Here is a 6,825-nt window from a genome sequence, read left to right as displayed (position 1 = left end):
CTCCTTCAAGTCCATCTCTTCCTATCTCTTCCTCCTCTGGAGGGTGGCAGGAATCGTTCTGTTTGCTGTATCTTTCACAGCCACTTTGGTGTGTTCTGAGGTCAGCAACTGCTGCCCTAGCTCCTCAGGCCCAGAAGTGGTGTCTGGGGTGAGAGCATGCAATCAATTTTGCAGCTCCAGCGACACAGCATGGCTCCCGACTGCCCTACTTCTGTGCATCGTATTTCTCCAGGGGCTCATCTCTTACAACGGATGATCTTCCTCCTCCCTAAGGGCACCCCACCTGTGTTGCTGTTCCAGCACATCCCACTCAGCTCTATTGAGAAACTCTGCATGTTGCCCTGTACTGTACAGGATTGCCCTGTAATTTTTCCACTCACCTCTCCATCCAGGGAAGCAAGAGGCATTATCAGAGTGAAAGAGCACCTCACAGCCAGGCAGAAGCACAAAGAGGAAGTTCAGGGTTGGTGAAAGATGCAGCCTAGGGAAAGGGGGAATGGCCAGAGGAATCCCAAGGGCCAGATAAGAGAGGTGTGGAGGGCCGCAATCAGCCCTGAAGGCCAAGCCTTTCATTCTTACCTTGTGTGTTTATTCAGAAGCAAAATCCACAGAGTTCAATAGTAAATGTACATAGGTCTGTCACTTTACAATGCAGCCCTACATATATTTACACAGCAATCTGAATCACCCTGAGTAGGGCTTGCTTCCTAGCAATCAACTACCTAATGTTTTCCTTTTGTCCAGGTGAAGGGCTTCTCACAGTGTGAGAAAAATGCCAACTTAAATAAAATATGGGATTGAGGAGCAGATAAGCCTCTCCCCGCATAATCGATCATAAGATGCGGCACAAGTGCACCATTTAATTGGCAATGACCATCAACTTTGGGGGGCTTGGGCCCCCTCAAATATTTTATTGAGGGCCCGAAGTGACGTCGGCCCCTAGGGGTTGACTCCTATGCTACAGTGCCAAAGCAGCAGTGATGAAGTCAGGCCTTAAGCCCAGCAGGAAAATAACTCCCTTCTGTAAAATGTGTTATCTAGGCTCCCGCCTCTTGCATGAGCACAGAATTCAGGGACTTTTGTTATCTGCTCATGTAACTTATTACAACATATCCAAACAACCTGCGGAAAATTCTTTTATCATGAGCACCAACTGGGAACCTGCCAACTGCAAGAGAAGGTTGGCTGTGATGTAGCCAGATCAGCCTCCAATCTAACAAGCAAGTAGGAAATTCCATGTGCAAAAGTATTCCAGACTGCTTATCAAGTAGAAGTGGAGGGGTGGTGGTTTATGGCAAAGCAAGGAGGGGTCCTGTGGGAAATTATGTGAGTTGTGTATCCTACACATTATAAGAAGCACTCCAGTCATTGGCAACAATACCACAAATTCACACGTAATCAGCCGATCTTAACACAAACCATAACCACAGGTTTTTATGCCTTTTATTAGAATTTGCACTGTCAAATGACGTTGGACGCTCAAGTCAGCATGACCAAGAAAAAGCGTTATTTCAGACTATCCTTCATAGAATCATAGAATCATAGAGTTGGAAGAGACCACAAGGGCCATCGAGTCCAACCCCCTGCCAAGCAGGAAACACTATCAGAGCACTCCTGACATATGGTTGTCAAGCCTCTGCTTAAAGACCTCCAAAGAAGGAGACTCCACCACACTCCTTGGCAGCAAATTCCACTGTCGAACAGCTCTTACTGTCAGGAAGTTCTTCCTAATGTTTAGGTGGAATCTTCTTTCTTGTAGTTTGGATCCATTGCTCCGTGTCCACTTCTCTGGAGCAGCAGAAAACAACCTTTCTCCCTCCTCTATGTGACATCCTTTTATATATTTGAACATGGCTATCATATCACCCGTTAACCTCCTCTTCTCCAGGCTAAACTATTGCATAAATCAAACCCCTGCGTCCAGTCACACTTCCCTGCGTGGCTCTGCTGGAAGTTGACGCGGCAGGGAGCAGAGCTGCAGCGGTCCCGTCCGTGTGAGATGAGGGATAAATCAAGTCCAAAGACAGTTCAGTTCTTATCTCTAGAAGCGTTTATTTACAAGGCAATAAAACCGTCCGAAACTTCAGACATTCTCCGTGCTCCAAGAGCACACACGCAGCTTCTGCTGCTCACCGAGAAGTGAAGCTGAGAGAGGAAACAGAAAGACTTTGTGCGTCACTTCTCTGCGACAAGCCCCTCCTTCTGCTCCCCCTCCTTTTCTTCTCAGACACAGGACACACCGGAGTACTGACCCTGTCAGTTCCAAACTCCACACCCCCTCTTGTCCTGCGTCTGGAGACAGTAGCCATCAAGGCTTTCCCCATACACAGACCCTCACAGAACTCCTCGTGCTTCTGGAAGGTCAATGGTTTTGTAAAACCATCAGCGAGGTTCTTTGTTGAGGGACAGTATTTCAGAGCGACTAGCCCCTCATGAACGCTCTGACATACGTTCCGGAAACGTATATCTAAATGTTTTGTCCTTGCCTTGAATTGCCCTGTCTCAGCTAATTTAAGGCATGGTTGGTTGTCTTCATGCACCACAACGGGCTGACAACTCTCTTCACAGATTTCCTCGACCAAACACACATAGAACTCCAGTTCTCTGCAAACCTCTGATAGCGCACTGAACTCAGCTTCAGTAGATGAAAGCGCTATGAGACTTTGCTTCCGGGACCTCCACCCAATCACTGAGTCCCCAAACTTCACCACTAGGCCTGACACTGATTTGCGGTCCTCAAGGTTAGCCCAATCCGAATCCACCCAGGCGGTCAGCTTAACATCACCCTCAGCTGACATCTTGAGGCAAAAGTCTTTGGTATCTTGCAGGTAGCGTAGCACCCGCTTAACACCATTCCAGGCCTGCACACTAGGACTTGAAGCCTCTCTACTGAGCAGATTGACAGCAAACGCTATGTCTGGTCTGCTCCACTGTGACAGATACAACAAACTACCCAGAGCTGACTGAAAGAGTTCAGTGTTTTCGAACACCACACGTTCTACTTGCTGACACTCCTTCACGTACCCTGGCTCCATGGGTGATCTGGCACCTGCACAATCAGACATCCTGAACTTCTCAAGCAACTGCTCAATCTTACCTTTCTGGCGAAGCAAAAAGCTTCCATCACTTGCTCTTGCGATCTCTACGCCTAGGTAGGACTTGACATCTCCAAGTTGCTTCAGCTTGAACCGCTTACCAAGCTCCTTAGCAAACTTCTCCACCTGTTCACTTGTCCTTGCCATCAACAAGATGTCATCAACAAACACCTGTGCCACTTGCTGTTGCAAGCCTGAATCTCTAATGTAAAGACAACTGTCTGCAAGAGATCTCTTAAAACCTAGCTTTTCTAAAGCTTCATGTAGGCACATATTCCAATTCCTGGCAGATTGGCGTAACCCATAGATGGATTTGTGCAACCGCCACACAACGCCTGGCTCACTGACTTCGAACCCTGGAGGAGGACGCATGTACAACTCCTCCTGGAGATCTGAGTTCAGGTAGGCGACATCTACATCAAAATGGTTCACCTTCCAACCTCTCTGTGCTGCTATTGCCAACAGCATTCTCAAAGTCTCCGCCCTTGAGGTTGGCGAATAGACCTCTGTGAAGTGGACTCCGCGTCTCTGCGTAAATCCACGCACCACTAATCTCGCTTTGTACTGTGGCTCTCCTGCTTCTGTGGGTTTAAGACGGTAAACCCATCTGCAGCCAACAGCTTGCTGGTTAGCCGGCAGCTGTGTGAGTGAGAACACTCCAAGAGACTCCATTGAGTTCATCTCCTTCTGCATCGCCTCATGCCATTTGCTGGCTTCTTCCCGAGGCAACTTCTGAACATCCTCAAAGGATTCAGGTTCACACCTAGCCACACCAACCCAGACACTTGTGGCTTCATACCTTTCAGGTGGCTTCCCTTTGGTTGATCTTGCTGACCTCCTCAGCGTGAATTCTGGAACTGCGCCTGATTCACCTGGATCAACCCTCCTATCCTCTATGTCAGAATCATCCCCCTCTGACCTGCTGCGCCGTTTAGGGCGAACAGCTGGTCCTGCAGGAGAGGATGGTTCACTCCTTGGCTCAGACTTGACAGAGACCTGTGGAGGGGTCCTGGGACTCCCTTTTGGAGAGACACGGAGCATCTCCCTTGGAGATCCCTGCTCTGGACTCTGTGGCTGTGGACTGTGCTCATCAGCAACAGGTTCAGCCTCACCCTCCTCTTCCTCATCTGAGTCTACCAGAATATCCGGATTTCCGTGAAGCCGCTTCCACCCACTCTGCTCGCAAAACTCAGCACTGCCGCTAATAAGCAGCCTGGACTGGTTGCCAGTAGGGTATGCGAAGCGCCACGCTTTTGAACCCGGCTCATAGCCCACAAAGATCATTTTCCTGGATCTTGGCTCCCCTTTTCTGCGCATGGCCTTTGGAATCAGAACCCAAGCTGTAGATCCAAAAGTGCGCAGAAAATGGACCTTCGGCTTTTTCCGATGAAGCAGAAAGTACGGTGTGTCCCCTACACTGGAATTGAACACTCTATTCTGCAGGAAACAAGCCGTTCGGAAACTTTCGGCCCAAAAGCGCTGTGGCAGACCTGAGTCTGCCAGCATAGCATTCGCTGACTCCTGCAGCGTGCGAAACTTCCTCTCTGCAACCCCATTTTGTTGCGGAGAGTGGGGGGCCGTCAGTCGATGACTGATACCCTTCTGCCTGAAGAACGATTGCAGCGCAGAACCTGTAAACTCCCCCCCACGATCGGACTGAAAGGACACTACTTTGGTAGAGAACCGTAGTTCTACCGCTGTGATCCAATCCCTGATCAGTGCAGCTGCCTCTGACTTCTGTTGCAGTGCAAATAGCCAGGCATGTTTTGTAAAATCATCAACCAGAACCAGAGCCCACTTAGAACCAGCTAACGAAGGTGTCGGCATGGGTCCCGACAAATCTGCATGAACAAGTTCAAAGGGTTTACTGGTTTTCCTCTCAGACCTGGGATATGAGCATGTTACAACCTTTGATTGCTTACAGGCTTGACAATCTAGGTATTTGTCACATGCCTTGAACCTGCACCCAATGGTGTTGTCAGTGGCCTTCTTCACATATGACCACCCTGCATGTCCAAACCTGCGATGCCATAGGTGTAAGCAATCATGGTGTGGTGGGACATTGGCACACTGCCCTTGGGCATCTTCAATGGACTCTCCACTAGCCCCATTTTCCACCAGCCCCATTTTCCCACCAGCCCCATCTTCAATGGGCATCTCGATCAGAAAGAGCGTGCCTCTTCTCTGGACACTGTGGATCTTCTTCCCATTCCTGAAAAAGGAACACACATTGTTAGAAAACAAAACATCAAACCCAGCAGCCATAAGGGCCGGCACACTTAAAAGAGAGTGGGCAAGCTCTGGTACCACAAAAGCTTCTATCCAATGGTCTATGAAAGAGCAATAAAGAAGACCAGTTTCAGTCAATGGTCTTTGAGACCCATCAGCCAAAGTAACATAACGTCCAGTTTTAACTGTCTTGCAGTTCCTCAAATGCCCAGACGATGTCACTAAACAATGCGAGGCGCCTGAATCGATGACGAGAGATAAAGAGTGTCTCTGGGTGTTTTCCACAGATGCCAAGGCGTTGCTAGCACTCCCATCGGTTGCCATGGCGACAGCCTCTCCCGGGCTAAGGCTCTTGTCTTTTCTCAGAGACGCTAGCGCAGCTGTGAGGTGATAAGACGCTTTGTCTTTGTTTTCCTCCCCGCCTGCAGCTTTCCCACGTCGTTGCTGGGAACCTGCCCTGGGAACCTGCTTTGTTGACATTCCACGCCGGCCAGTGTCCTTGGCAGCCTGGGCCTCTAGCGGATGCTTCCCAGCGCTGTTGGACGTTGCCTCAAAGCACAAACAACTTTCGAAGCCTTTCGCTTTCTCAGAGCTCTTGGAATGGCCTGCCTGGCCTGCCCCCCCACAGCCTTTTGGGGTGCAGCCTGCGCTCTCTTCCACAGCTCTCAGCTGCTCTCCAGCACACAAAGGAGTCGAAGCAGAGAAACAGCTTCCTGGAACAGCCCCCTCTGATGTGGCTCCCACTCCGGCCTGGAGCTTGCTCCCTTGGCCCTCGGCTTTCTCCCGGCCCTTGGCTCCTGCTGAGCCTTCGCACAGGCTCCTCAGCACCTGCCAAGCGGCCTCAGCCGATTTAACGCCCTCCAGGTGGGGCAACAGCAAAGCGTCCACACTTGCTTTCAGCAGGCAAAGCTCTCTCTGCTCTCTCTCACTCAGCAGAGCAGTAGCCTGCTTGGGTGGGGCCGGCTCCTTCTGGACTGGACTCCAGAGCCCTGTGGCCACAAACCACCCCCTTGCTCCTCTTGACCAGGCCTCCCAGTTGGCCCCATTCAGCCTCTCACCGGGGTAGCTCTCTTGGCTCTGCTGTGCCTGTGCAGCAGCCATTCTTCCTCCCCCCCGAGGCTTCAGCGTACTCACAAGTTTGCCAGCAAGCCGGACCTCCGAAGCAGCCGTTCCTTCTGGCTCTTGGCTCCGCTCTCCGGCATCTCCCACTGCCCTTTCCTGGCAGGAGATTTACAGCAAACCGACGCTGGTAATTTCCTCCCTTCTCACACTTGTCAGGAAACGCAACACGTCCATAACCTATTGCATAAATCAAACCCCTGCGTCCAGTCACACTTCCCTGCGTGGCTCTGCTGGAAGTTGACGCGGCAGGGAGCAGAGCTGCAGCGGTCCCGTCCGTGTGAGATGAGGGATAAATCAAGTCCAAAGACAGTTCAGTTCTTATCTCTAGAAGCGTTTATTTACAAGGCAATAAAACCGTCCGAAACTTCAGACATTCTCC

The 6,825-nt window shown here is 50.6% G+C and overlaps 1 protein-coding gene across 1 annotated transcript in view; it reads left to right on the top strand.

Annotated features, from left to right (window-relative positions):
- LOC310769052 (membrane-spanning 4-domains subfamily A member 4A-like) overlaps positions 1–6,825 on the top strand; it is a 639,318-nt gene that overhangs the window by 301,307 nt on the left and 331,186 nt on the right. The gene's annotated exons all lie outside the window — the stretch shown is intronic.

The sequence above is a fragment of the Podarcis filfolensis genome (genome assembly GCF_964270895.1).
Source record: "Podarcis filfolensis genome assembly, chromosome: 8".
NCBI classification, from domain to species: domain Eukaryota; kingdom Metazoa; phylum Chordata; class Lepidosauria; order Squamata; family Lacertidae; genus Podarcis; species Podarcis filfolensis.
The sequence above is the reverse complement of the archived record's forward strand: the minus strand, read 5'-3'. Positions and strand labels throughout refer to the sequence as shown.